Source organism: Myotis daubentonii, chromosome 4 (assembly GCF_963259705.1).
Source record: "Myotis daubentonii chromosome 4, mMyoDau2.1, whole genome shotgun sequence".
Lineage (NCBI taxonomy): Eukaryota > Metazoa > Chordata > Mammalia > Chiroptera > Vespertilionidae > Myotis > Myotis daubentonii.
Window position 1 is genome coordinate 79082509 of NC_081843.1, and position 14843 is coordinate 79097351.

General features: G+C 44.3%; 1 pseudogene; it reads right to left on the reverse strand.

The window, feature by feature from the left end:
• Window positions 1-12941: 12941 nt before the first annotated feature.
• LOC132232435 (rho-related GTP-binding protein RhoA-B-like) lies at window positions 12942-13631 on the reverse strand (annotated as a pseudogene).
• Between the last annotated feature and the right edge of the window lie 1212 nt (window positions 13632-14843).

Genomic DNA, 14843 nt, shown 5'->3' on the forward strand with positions numbered 1-14843 from the left:
CTTGCTCCACCCCCCGCCCAAGCCTGATGCCTCTGACCCAGGCTTCAGGCCTGGGCAAGGGGACCATCATATCCCCCCAATCCCTGGCTCTGCCCCCCACCCAGGCCTGATGCCTCGGCCAGAGGAGTTGATCCTCATCACCCTCCAATCACCAATCACCGGATCAGCCCCTTGACCAGGCCTGAGGCCTCTGGCAGAGGTGTCAGGCCTGGGCAGGGGACCCCCAGACCCCTCCGATTGCTGGCTCTGCCCCTTGCCCAGGCCTGATGCCTCGGCCAGAGGCGTAGACCCCCATCACCCTCCGATCGCCTGATCAGTCCCTTGCCCAGGCCTGACGCCTCCGCCAGAGGTGTCAGGCTTGGACAGGGGACCCCCATCTCCCCCCGATCACTGGCTCTGGCCCCCGCCCAGGCCTGAGGCCTCTGGCCCAGGAATCATGCCTGGGCAGGGGACCCCCATCTCCCTCTGATCGCTTGCTCCACCCCCCGCCCAAGCCTGATGCCTCTGACCCAGGCTTCAGGCCTGGGCAAGGGGACCATCATATCCCCCCAATCCCTGGCTCTGCCCCCCACCCAGGCCTGATGCCTCAGCCAGAGGAGTTGATCCTCATCACCCTCCAATCACCAATCACCGGATCAGCCCCTTGACCAGGCCTGAGGCCTCTGGCAGAGGTGTCAGGCCTGGGCAGGGGACCCCCAGCTCCCCGTGGTTGTAGGCTCCGCCCCTGCCCAGGCCTAACGCCTCTGGCTGAGGCGTCTGGCCCGGGCAGCGGGGACCCGCAGCTGCAGCGGCCCCGCGATCGTGGGCTCCGCTTTAGGCCCAGGCAAGGGACCCCTAGCTCCTGGGACTGCCAGCTTCAACCGTGCCCAGCTCCCATCGCTGGCTCCACCCCTACTTCCTGCTATCACTGGCCAGGGCGGCAAAGGCGCCTGATTCTCTGATCATGGCTGGGGGGCAGGGCAAAGGCGGCCCCAGGGCCGCCTTTGCCCTGCCCCCCAGCTCTTAGCTCCCCCCTGGGTTTCCGATCACTGTCAGTGGCAGGGGGCTTCTTCCTGCTTTCCCTTTCGCCTCCCTGCATTGTGCCTTCATATGCAAATTAGCCCCCATCTTGTTGGCAGTTAACTTCCAATCTTAGTTGGCAGTTAATTTGCATATAGCCCTGATTAGCCAATGAAAAGGGTATCGTCGTACGCCAATTACCATTTTTCTCTTTTATTAGATAGGATATTTTTATTGATTTCAGAAAGGAAGGGAGAGGGAGAGAGAGATAGAAACATCAATGATGAGAGAGAATCATTGACCAACTGCCTCCTCATACCTCCTACTGGGGATTGAGCCCACAACCTGTGCACGTGCCCTGACCGGGAATAGAACTGTGACCTCTGGTTCATAGGTCAATGCTCAACCACTGAGCCACACCAGCTGGGCAGATGGATTTCCTCTTAATACCTACATGAGATCAACAGTGAATTCAAGACCTTTTGAGAAAAGGAAAATGGTAATTGCAGGGCACAAATCCTTTCCTGGGGGTGAGCAACCTGGGAGCCAGAAATACCGGAGACGCTGCCAAAGAAATAACAGTGAACACAGTCCTGTGGTAGAAAAGAACAAATGGGACCACTTCCTCTTTCGCCTCCTTGCTGCTTTTCTTCTCCTCCTCTCCTTCTTCCTCTCCATTCCCTATCCTCTTCCTCCTCCATCTTCTCCTTCACCCCTTCCCTTTCTCATTCCTTCTGGTCTTTGACTTTTCCTGTCCCTACTTATGCTACTCACCTCCACTGAGGGCTTCCTGCTCCCAGCGGCCAGCATCAGGCTAGTATTTGCAGCAGCACAAAGCTCAGCTACATACTGAGTTACATTTCCTTTTTGGACTGTTCTGAGACACTACTACTGCGTATAATATTATTTTTGTAAGGAAATGAGTTCCTAGTTCCAAGCAACTATTTACTTAGCTAGCAATTGCTTGTATATAGACTCTGGTATGCAGGGCCCTGCCCAAAGTAAAGCTCAATAAATATTAGTTTATTAGAAATAAATAAAGATGTTGACATTCTTGGATATAAGTATATTTCATCACAAAGAAACAAACCAAACACATTCTGGTATGTTTAGTGCCCAGATTGAGACCAGATTCTGATTAAAACATTCATCCATCAACTCAGAAGCCACCTTTTGTTAAAACAGCAAAAATCTTCCCAGTAGCTGGAGGCCATATGTTAAATACACTCGAAGAAATATTTTCATCAGTACATGTCAGCTCTGACATCTAAACCTGTCAAAATAATGAGTTCTAAAACTTAATCCAAATTTAGTTCCATATTTATAGATGGAAGGTTATTTTTCTGTTTCTGGCACATGTAAATAAGCAAATGTCAGATTCAAATTTGACCAAATTTCCTGATTAAATTTTCAAATTAGTGAAGAAATGTCTCTGTGTAATTTGTATAAAGTACCGGTTTAGTGTTTTATTTTTCTTTTGTCTGAATATATATGTAATGAAGATCATTCTTCTGCTTTCGGGGAGAGTGCTTTGGTGTGTTTTTATTATCATTCTTGGTTACATAAACAAAAACATTATGACAACATTAAAAGAAAGAAATGTACTCACAATTTCACCACCTCTGCAAATCAAAATGTTTGTGTGTCTTTAACTTTGTAACTGAACCTTCCATCTGGACATAGGCACACATGCTGATTAACAATGTAATTATGCACACAAGTCCTCCTCAAATACTAACGTGTGTTACCATCCTTTTAGCTTTGTAGCTGAGAAAATAAGTAAGCCAGTTAGTGTGGAGGCAGAGCACTAATCTCCACAAATTCCCTGCCTCCCACCCACCCAGGCACACGGGGGCCACAGCAAGAGCTTTCTCTAGCTGCCTGCCAACTGTTTCCAGATGGCGGAGGCAGATACCGAACCGAGGAGAGTCACTCAAGCTTCGGAGCAGGGCCTCCTGGCCATCAGCAGCGTAACTACTTTGGAAATTTAAGTGTGACACAAAGAACTGTCATGAACGGGGAAGCACCAAAGTGGACTCTGCCAATCAAAGCGATGGAAGCTCCGGCCGAAGCCAGTGGGGCCCTACTCTCAGGACGGACTTGCAGAGCTTGCCTGCACTCATTACTGTTCTGTCCCTTGAGCCAATTAGTAAGAAGTGGCTTCCTCTATCGGGGTGATGCTAACAAAGGGGTGCCCTACACAATCTTACACACAGACACTAGGTGCTTAACAAATGTTGGCATGTTGATCAAATATAGAAAAGTACACAGTTAATAAGCTCGATAAATTTCTCCAATAAAAAGACATCCCAGTTGCCACAATTCAGACAGAAAAATAGCACATTATGAGCAAGCCAGAAGTTTCTTTTTTTGTTGTTTATTTTTATTTATATTTATACTTAAAAAAATAATTTAGCCGTAACCGGTTTGGCTCAGTGGATAGAGCGTCGGCCTGCGGACTGAAAGGTCCCAGGTTCGATTCCGGTCAAGGGCATGTACCTGGGTTGCAGGCACATACCCAGTGGGGGGTGTGCAGGAGGCAGCTGATCGATGTTTCTCTCTCATCGATGTTTCTAACAATCTCTCTCCCTTCCTCTCTGTAAAAAATCAATAAAATATATTTAAAAAAATAATTTAAAGGAATTGGCTTACCACACAATTGTGGGGATCGGCAAGGGTAAAATCTGTAGGTCAGGCTGTCAGTCTGCAAAATCAGGTAGGATGTGATGCTATGGTCTTGAGGCAGAATACCATTTCTGCTTTTAACTTTTACATAGTCTTCTTTATGCATTCCTTAGGTTTAACTTGCTATTTTTTCCTACTTATTAAGATAGATTAAATTTTTTAAAAATATATAAATTGAGATGATTGATTTCTCAGCCTCTCTTTTTTCCAAATATATATTTAATGCCATAAATGGCTCCTGAAGCATATTTTAACCACATTATATGTTTTAATATGTCATATTTTCATTATTATTTAGGTAAAAATATTTCCTTATTTTCATTGCTAATTTCTTCTTTTAACCATGGGTTATTTAGAAGTATATAGCTTAATCTCCAATCCAGATATTTAGGGAGTCTCTAGTTATCTTTTTATTTTTTTGTTTCTAGCTCAGTTTCATTATGGTAAGAGAACATACTTGAGATTACGTCAGTCCCTTGAGGTTTACTGAGATTTGATTTATTATTCAGCATATCATCAATTTTGGTAAATGTTTCATGCACACTTGAAAAGAATGTGCACGGTAGAGTTATTGGGTACTGGGTTCCATACATGTCAGTTGGGTCAGTTTATCGATCATACTGCTTACTAATTTTTTGTGTGTAGTTCTTCTATCAGTGACTGAGAAAGATGTGCTAAAAACACCCACTATAATTGTGGATTTTTCCAGTTCTTTTTTTGTTTTTATCAATTTTTACTGGCACTCTAGCCAATAAAATGCAAATAAGACAAGAATTTAAGGCATAAAAACTGAGAGGCAGAGATATTATTGTTTATTTGAAAAACCCCAGGAACTCAATTTTTCAAAGACTACAAAAGCAGTAAGAAAGATCAGTAATATTGTGGAGCACAAAACTATAAGATAGTCAATAGTTAGAAGCTAAAAGATTATAATATGGAAATATTCTATTTATATTAATAAGAACTACAACAAAAAGATAATTTTCTTATGAATAAATTCAACAATAAAAGTGCAAGTATATATTAAAATAATCTTTAAAACATTTCAGAAGGACACATTAGAACACATAAATAGCCAAGACCGGTTTGGCTCAGTGGATAGAGCGTCGGCTTGCGGACTGAAGGGTCCCAGGTTCGATTCTGGTCAAGGGCATGTACCTGGGTTGCGGGCACATCCCCAGTAGGAGATGTGCAGGAGGCAGCTGATCAATGTTTCTCTCTCACTGATGTTTCTAACTCTCTATCTCTCTCCCTTCCTCTCTGTAAAAAATCAATAAAATATATTTTTTAAAAAAAGAACACATAAATAAGAAAGCATACCATATTTTTTAACAAGCTGTCTCAATGTGATTATACATTTATATCAAGAGTTTACTGATCTTTCTAATTTAATTTTTAAATTGAGCATAATCTCAATAAAGCTGAAAATGGGGAGGGGTAGCTAAACAAAGAATTCTAAAGTTCATATTAGAAAATAAGCAAAAAAGATTTACAAAGGAAACTCTGATAAGGAAATCAAAATAGGTAGATTGGCAGATATAAAGATATTCTCCAAAGTTCAGTTATTAAAGCAACATAGTACTGGCACATGAATATATGAACCAGTAGAATAGAAAATCAAGTCCAGAAAAATACACAAATACCAAATCAATGGTGAAAACTGAACTATGAATAATGGTGGGGCAGCTAGGTAGCTATCTGGAAATAATAATGTTGGATTCATATATCACTCTGTGTTCCATGATATATTCCAAATGCATCAAATCTTTAAATATAAAATATAAAGATAGTAAATGAATAAATGAGATAATTTTTCATAACCACAGTGTAGAGGGCTTTTAAACTATGACCCCAAATCCAGAAACCATGCAAAAAATATCAATAAATTCAACAATATAAAAAAAAAATTTTAAGGCTTTGCCTGACAAAAATAAACCCCACCACTCAAAAAAAATGACAAACTGGGAAACATACTTATAACTCATTATAGACCTAGAAAAATCCTCCTACTAATACAAAACTGTTGAGATTGATAAGAAAAATGGTCAATAACCCATTAGAAAAATGGAAAATATCATAAACAGTCAATTCAAAGAATATGCAAATTATTCTTAAATCTATTTCTAAATGCTCAATTTCACACATAGAAAGAAACATGCAAATTAAAATTCCCCAAGATATAATTTTTCACCATAAAATTGGCAAAAATCCAAAATTTGATCACACGTTCTGTTGCCAAGGATATGGGAAACAGGCACTGTTGCACATTGCTGGTGGGAGTATACATTTTACAACCCAGATGGAGGAAATTTAGCAATAGCTACCAAAATTCCAAATGTATGTGCTCTTAGACTCAGCAACTCCACCCTGGGGAGGTTACCCTACAGATAGATGTGCATACCTACAAAATGGCCAAGATCAAGTTTATTTATTGCAGCACTGCAGTCAGCAGTGAAAGATTGGAGAGAACCTGGATATGTATCAGTGGGGATTAGTTAAATAAATAATTTGTATTATTATTTATATTCATTTTTGAAATCTCTGGAAGGGTGAATAAAGACTAAAAGCGGTGAGGCCTGAGAACTGGGCACATGACTGACCAATGTGGGAAGGAGATTTTTCACTGAAAGCTTTTCATAATTTTTGATGTTTTTACTATAGGGGTGTGTTATTGTTCAATTTTTAAAAATAATTTAAAGCAAAGAATTATCCTAACCATACTGTCAGATACATTTAATTCTATACAGAGCTTAGTCTCTCTGTGTCATTACTAGGTACATCAGTTAGGATGTTTTTAACTGTAAGTGCTAGGAGGCTTAAACAATGAGACAATTTTTTATCTCAAATAACATAATATCCAAAGTCGGACTGTCCCTGGGCTAGTACTCTTTCTGCAATTCCAGGCATCACATAGAGACCTGACCGTGAGAAGCCAAAATGGACAGTGGCATGGCTTCCTGTGTGTTGCCTGGAAGTCCCCAGTCGACTTCCCTGCAGGTCCAATGGACCAGTGATGTATAATATGCCCACACCCAAGCTTCAGGAGACACTGGGACATAATAGTACTGCCCTCCCCTGAGCACTTCCTATGCACCAGGTACTATCATGAGCACTTTTCCTGCATTCATTAATTTACTCTTCAAAGCCACATGTTAGAAAGGTAGCATTATTATACCTATTTTACAGATGAAAAATCTTAGGCACAGAGAAGTCAAAGAAGGTCACAATAAGTGGTGGAGTTGAGATTCACACTTTGGCAATCTGGCTCCAAAGTCACTTTTCCTTGAGAATGAATAATTCTTGCTATTGAAGAGGTTGCTTCCACCAGCAGGAAAGAAGGGAGAAGAATGGCTATTAAACAGACAGGGAGCAGTGCTTCTCCCTAGAAACAAATTGCTCAAATTGCAGCCCTTGACTGGCACACACCAAGCCGTCAGTGATAGACACTGGCCATTTTGTGAACACCTCCCACGCTCTCTCTGGACCCGTGTCTCCAATTAATAGGCAGGAGGAACCCCTGGGCAATGATTGGGGTTGCTCTGGAAGCAATAGTAGCAGCAGCTCCACCTACAGAAATCTCCAAACCAATAGTGCCCATGCCTACAAGGGACCTTGGAATGACCAGCTTTCTCCCAAGAGCAGGATGGCAACAGGGGGCTGGGGACACCCATGGGAGACTCTGGGTGCTCTGGGTGCTCACACACACACACACACACACACTCACACACACACACACACAGCTCACCCGCAGCCCAGTGCTTCTTTCTACCAGGCAGAGTGCCAGACTGCCCATCAGCACTTCACTGGCATCAGCAAAGATGTGTCCCGGGAACCAAAGGGAGTTTTTGGTTGTGAGAAAAGCAGCCTTGCCTGAACGCCACAGACATTTCCCAGCCAGCCTGCTCTGCTGTTGATAAGATCATCACAGGACACTTTCCTACTGCAGCGCCTTTACGCTCTCTGGGCCTCACTTGCCACTTGAGAACCCCCTGCCGCTAAATGCATCGTCTAAAACATTCAAGCTCCCATCCGCCAGGACTTTACAGTAGCTAACGCTGCCCTCATGTGCTAAAAATACCAATTTTTCCCTGTCATTAATCCAGCAGTTTTTCAGATATTTGTCTTTTCATAGTCAGAAATGCAGTGAGTCACTTTCCTCACCTCCCAGGCACATGGCCCAGGGAAGGGGGTGGATGTATTCTTAGCGGAGAGCACTTTGCTCTGCCTTATGTAAACCCCTGGAGCTGGATGTCTCCAGACACAGATAAAGAGGAACCTGGGGTGAGTGGAGGAGGCCAGAGAATGAAGCCGCTGAACAACCAGCCCTCTTTTCACAGAACCAGCTGCTGCCTGCTGATCTGAAACACCGCCCTGGCCTGGGGGACATCTGCCTCCCCTCAGAGCGGAATAAGCAGAGGAGGAATTCCTCGCCAGGTTTCTCCCCCAGAGGTGCCAGAACAGCTCACACAGCGGCAGTGTCTTCTCATCAGCCTGAGAGAGAAAGGTCCTGACTGTGCCAAGGAGGCACAATGGAATCTGGCCGCCAGGGCACCCAGGATTTGTAGAATTTGTAAGAATTGTAAGAATAAGGTGGGGTGTGTCTTGCTGGCCATCATGACCAACTATCCTCAGAGTGTAGAGAGCCCACAGTCATATTAATATATGCCCTGAGCCATAATGTTATGGGTTTAAGTTCTCTAGAGCTAAGAAGCCACAGTCACTTATTTCTTCAAGGCTGTGCAGCCTGGTTGAACCACCGCCTTTGCGTGGTAAGTGCACAAAAGCCAAGATCTGAGAGACATGTCCACGTTCTGGAAAGCCTCTGTCAGGCTTTATAGTAGTTGCTTTCAGAATTCTTCGGCTCTGGTGTGGCTACTGAGCTTGATCAAGTCATGTCACCTCTCTGGGCCTCTGTGGCCTCAAATTGAGGGAGGAGGCAGGTCCTGGTCTCCATGAGCCTGTCCAGTTCAGAAGTCCTGAGCTTCGGAAGAGGACTTTGCTTCCCTTTGCAGGATGGAAGTGCCTTCCGTTCACCCCTGCGTCTGCTTCAGGTTCCTTCACTTTCTCTGTTCAGCCCTGGCCCATCTAGTAGAAATGTTAGGCAGAGCTCCCTAACAAAGGTTGCAATAGTTTCTTACTCTTGGGCAGCCAAGAGAATCGATGAAGTATTTATAGTGTGTGGTAGGCCAAATAATGCCCCCTCCCAAGATGTCCACTCCCTAATCCCTGGAACCTGTGAATATGTTATATTGGTTACAAAAGGGACTTTGAAGGTGAAATTAAGATAGATTATCCTGGATTATCCAGGTTGGCCCACTCTAATCATGTGAACCCTTAAACGCAGAAAACTTACTCTGGCTAGAGGTTGGCGAGATGCTGTAAAAAGGAACAGTTGGAGATTTAAAGCATGAGAGGGGGCCACATAGAAAGCATGAGATGGAAAATGGGCAGCCTTTAAGAGCACAAAACCAGCCCCTCACTGACAGCCACCAAGGAAACAGGGACCTCAGTCCAACAGCCACAAGGAACCGAATTAAGCCAACAACCTGAATGAGCTTGGAAACAGATTTATTCCCAGAGCTTCCAGAAAGGAACACAGCCCTGGCAATACCTGCAAGAATCTAAGCAGAGACTCACTAAGTCATTCTGTACCCGGATGTCTGACCTAGAGAACTGAGACAATAAATGGGTGTTGTTCTAAACCACTACATTTGTGGTAATTTGTTGTAGCAGCAATAGAGAACTAATACATAGGATGTGTCTGACAATTACATTACTTTAACACAACAAGCTTGTCCCTCCAGAAAACCTCCTTCCACATCTGGAAGAAAGATGGCAAAGCCTGGCCCAGGCCACTGGGCTCTGTCTTGCTTCCAGGAACTGACATACTTTAAAGGCGTGAAAGAAGGGGTAAAGAATGCATGAACGGAGAGAGGGAGCGAGGGAAGAAAGGAAGAAAAGAGCTGGCTCTGATACTGTTATTACTATAACTCCCACAGGCATCGAAGTCCCAACAATGCCCTCTTCATAATTAAGAAATGTGAAGTTGGCTGCCGTGATCATATGGAAGAGGAGGGGCCAGGAGTGACCTGGGGATGCTCTGGAATCCAGTAACTTAAATATCTGCGGGAACATCTTGTGAGCAGCCCTTTGGCTGTGAAAATGCAAACGACCCAAGCTGGCTGCAGTGTGTCACCTGGGAGGCCCAGCGGACACAGGAGTCAGGGCAGAGCTCCATTCCCAACTCTCCCTCCCGTAGAGCCGAAGAGCTGGGTGGCAGCACACTCAGACTAAGTTGCACCCCAGAGCCTGCCCAGGGTTGCTCAGTCAGGGAGTCAGGGCACCCTCACCCTCTGCAGTCCTGGGGCTGCCCACCTCCCCTCTGAAAAGAAGTGTGAGGATGTGAGGTTGGTCTTTTCTCTTGCTTTCTCCTCTTCTCTCACCTCCCTTTCAAGTTCCAAAGTGAAAACTGAAGATTAATCTTGCCATCTCCAGCTTTCCTTTTTCCAATATCTTCTCAAATTTATGTAGTGAGATTATACCATTAATTCCTATTACTCATAATAAGGAAAAGGAGAAAAGACAAATTTAAGAAGTCATTCAAAGATCATATGTGTGTATATATACATAGGCCATGTATATGCATATAGACCATGTATATATACATATACACCTTGTACATACACATAGACCTCGTATATACACAAAGACCTTATATGTACATATAGATCTTATATATACATATAGACCTCATACATACACATAGACCTTGTATATACACATAGACCTTGTATATACACATAGACCTTGTATGTCCACATAGACCTTGTATGTACATATAGACCTTGTATGTACACATAGACCTTGTATGTCCACATAGACCTTGTATATACATATAGACCTTGTATGTACACCTAGACCTTGTATGTCCACATAGACCTTGTATGTACACCTAGACCTTGTATGTCCATATAGACCTTGTATGTACACATAGACCTTGTATGTATACACAGACCTTGTATGTATACATAGACCTTGTATGTACACATATACCATATCATTCTCTAGCTCTGTAAAGTCACCCCACACCTACACAGACCATGCACCTCCACTTATACTTACCCTGCAACTCTGTTTCCCCTCCTAGCAAACTCCTGTTGCCTGTCAGGCTATAGGATCGGACAGCTGGGGAAGCAGAGCAGGGTGACCACAGATAATCTGATTTAGGGATTTTGAGATCATTAACAGCCTTTAGGCCCTGACAAAGCCCAAGAGTTCTTCCCATCTGATAAAGTAACTATAATGACTGAACTCATTCTCCAAACAGCCTAAGCACCCAGCAGGGACCTGTGCTCTATGTTAAAGGCCACAAGGATTGGGAATAACAGTCTATGACCTAAGTCATTGTTTCCTGAACTTTCTGGGAGGATCTGTTCATGAACTTCTCATTGAGGAAACAGAAATGTGGTAAGGAGTGGGAAGCAGAAAGAGGTCCGCTCCCCTGGATGTTCCTCAGTGCAGATAAATACCACCTCATCCACTTGTCCTTCCAAATACTCCATCATCTCATATACATGTGTGTGTACACACACACACACACACACACACAGTCCAGCCTACTGCTTTATTCCCCAAATCCAATCTCAGCACCCCCAACCTACCTGAGAATGCTACATAAAATGCAATCTGAAGGATGCCCCTTATCATGCGAGTTCACTTGGAAAAGGAAGAAGTTACCAACCTCAGAAATGCCAGTACCACTGTAAGCAGAGCTATGAGCCAGAGAAGAAATTGGGAGACCAAAGTTGGTCCTGCGAGCCAGTTCCATCTTCGGGAAAGAAACCCCAAGATCCAAAGAGCCCTCCCCAACCCCACAGAGCTGCTGCCACCCAGCCCCACTGAACCCTGGGGCACAGGCTTCCCCTGAGATTTTATTCATGAGACTCGAAGGAAGAATCTGTCCCAGCATTTGGAAGAACATGTCCCCTGATTCGATCATTGTTCTTTCTCCAATGCCATCTGTTAATGGCTATTATTTCACTGAAACACAAGCTGTGGTGGTATTCATTTCTCTTTTTCTCCTGCTTACAAACCTCATGATATATTGAACAATTCTTTAAAAAAAGACTTTTCATAGTTGAGTCTCTGCCCTGTGAAAAGAAGCCATTATCAAGCATCAAGGGCTGTTCCAGCACTTTACAGGATTTAATTCATTTAACCTTCACAACGGACTCTGCGGTGGGTTCCATTTTCATTGCCATCTGACAGTTGAGGATGCTAGGGCAAAGGAAGTTAAGTGAATTAATTGCCTGCAGTCATGGGGTTAGGACGTAGGTAGCAAATCCAAATTCAAATCCAGACAGCATGGCTCCAGCATCCACACCCTTAAGTCTTAACAATTGTGCTTTCAAGATTCCCAAATATTGTATCAAAGGAACCGCCCAGTCCCTAGGAAGACAATAGTGGAGAAATAATGCAGACCAACAGCACATTGTTAGAGAAATGTGTCCTTTGCAACCATACTCCCCCACATTCATTCATATATTCTCTCTCTCTCTCTCTCTCTCTCTCTCTCTCTCTCTCTCTCTCTCTCTCACACACACACACACACACACACACACACACACACACACACACACCACACACCTGCTATGGATCCACTACCACCATGCAATGAGATTTAACCTTGACTCGAGAGTTTATGTGGCTACATGGACACAGACATACTCTTCTCTTTACCTTAACACCTTATGCTCTTGGGGGATGGTTCACTTTATGTGTCAACTTTATGTGCCATAGTGTCCAGATATTTGGTCAAACATTCTTCTTCTTCTTATTATTATTTAAAAAAACCAATACACTTTCCGTGGGGATGACAAATATCAGTATTAGAAAATCCAATTATACAAAAAATACTACATCTAGTTGGGGGTAGATATATTTATTTTTTGGTAACATACATTAAATGGCACTAATTACACAGTTTCTATAAGGTAACTAACATGAAACCACAGAACTGTTAACTTTGCCACCGCTGGGTGAATCTGGCCTCTCTGGCTGAGCATTTTGAAAAAACTGGATGCCCGCTCCAGAGGCCCGACAATGAAATCTGCTCTGACGTAGGAGCTCACCAGAGTACCTTGCAGCTGGACAGATGACCGGCAAGGCATGTCAGTTATGAAGTAGTTACAGGCTAACTCACAAAAGTTACCATTTCTCTTTCTAGAAAGAAGCCAGAAGTTAAGGAATTCCTTGAATTAGCGCCTGGCTTGCAGAGCAGCTCTCGTGGCCGTTTCGAAAACCTCCCTCCATCTCTGGACTTTGCTGAACACTCCATGTCCCCAAAAGCGCCAATCCTGTTTGCCATATCTCTGCCTTCTTCCGCTTTTACTGGCTCTTGCTTCATCTTGGCTAGCTCCTGCCTGTGTGCTCATCATTTCAAAGATCCTTCTTGTTCCCAACCAGGGTGACGGACACATTGGGACAGAAACGCTTGACTTCCGGAGTCCATTTTTCTGGGATGTTTTCTAAACTATCACGGCTGTCAATGGAGAAACGCATCGGGATAACATCCATGTCCGGGTAGGAGAGGGGCCTCGAGCGATCATCGTCCTCCTGCCCAGCTGTGTCCCACAAAGCGAACTCGACCTGCTTTCCGTCCACTTCAGTGTCTGCCACGTAGTTCTCCAACACCGTCGGTACGTACACCTCTGGGAACTGGTCCTTGCTAAAAACGATGCGCAAGCCAGTCTTGCCACAGGCTCCGTCACCAACAATCACCAACTTCTTCCGGGCCCAGCCATTGCTTACAAATGTGCTGCAAGGCCCAGCGCAGCCTGTGGCAGAAGTTCTACAAAGTGCCTTGAACTTCTCCGATGAAAGGCACTCGGGAGACGCTCCGACTCGGCTTCTCTGCGCCGACTAAGCTGGTCCACGAGTCCCAAACTCGGCGACTAGGGCAGGCAGTAAGGAGGCGGTGGACTAAGGAGAGAACCCACAGAGGACAGCGGCGGGCGGGGAGCCTGAGCAAGCGAGGGCGGCTGTGGAGGGCGGGGAGGGGCAAAACATTATTCTTGTTGTATTTATGACAGAGGCATAGACAGCCCCAAGAGGCCACACCTCCTTTCAAGCCAGAACTTGCTTCAAATGGAGAAAGAAGGCAATGGCCTTCTAAGGAACACAAACCACCACGCACTCTGTAACATACTTTCTTTCCTGAGTCACTTCCTTGTATTAACTGACCATTTACTCCAAAAATGATGGCATATTAGGGGGGAAAAGGCCAATCAGTCATAGTTCTTTTTCTTTTCAGACCCTCCTTACTCGCCCATAAGCCAAAGGTAGAGAGTGCTGGTAGAATCTGCACATATCAAGAAGTGAATGGTTAAGTTCATTTTGGGTAGCGTTCCCATTGTTCTACTAAGAATATGATCTGTATGCATGTGTGAGCTCTGAAATATGATTTGTGTGGTTTTGGTGACTCTATATGGGACTTTAAATGCTCTTATATTTGCATTTAAAACTAAACTTGCACCATATAAAGATGAACTGTAAATTCATGCTAACAATTTAAAATGTTAATCTTTCTTCACTTAGAATGACATTAAATAGCAAGTTTTAAAAAAACGCGCTATGACAAGACAAGAGAGAGATTGTGGAAGAAAGGGAAAGTACACAAGGCCACAGATATACTAGTAAGATCTCACTAAATTGTTGGGCTGACTAAGTGAGGACATGGTAACAGGTCCCGGACATGGGGAAGGTGTCTGTTAACCGCCTTCCCCACTACCCCCCCCCCCATTCTGCCCAGCAAGATTACAGCCGGACATCCTAATGGGAATTTGGGGACTTGTTTACATTGCTGCCCTTCCTAGGGGTATTTGTATTTTAAGCAAAAGACACCCAGTCAGTTGGAAGATAATCTGGGACTCAGAGATCTGTCTAGATCCTTGGATCATGGGAGAAAGCCATATTCAACTCTTCCTACTCAAAAAGGCAAACCAAGGCCCGGCCAGCGTGGCTCAGTGGTTGAGTGTCGACCTGTAAACCAGGAGGTCACAGTTCAATTCCCGGTCAGGGCACATGCCTGGGCTGCAGGCTCGATCCCCAGTGTGGGGCATGCAGGAGGCAGCTGATCATTGGTTCTCTCTCATCATTGA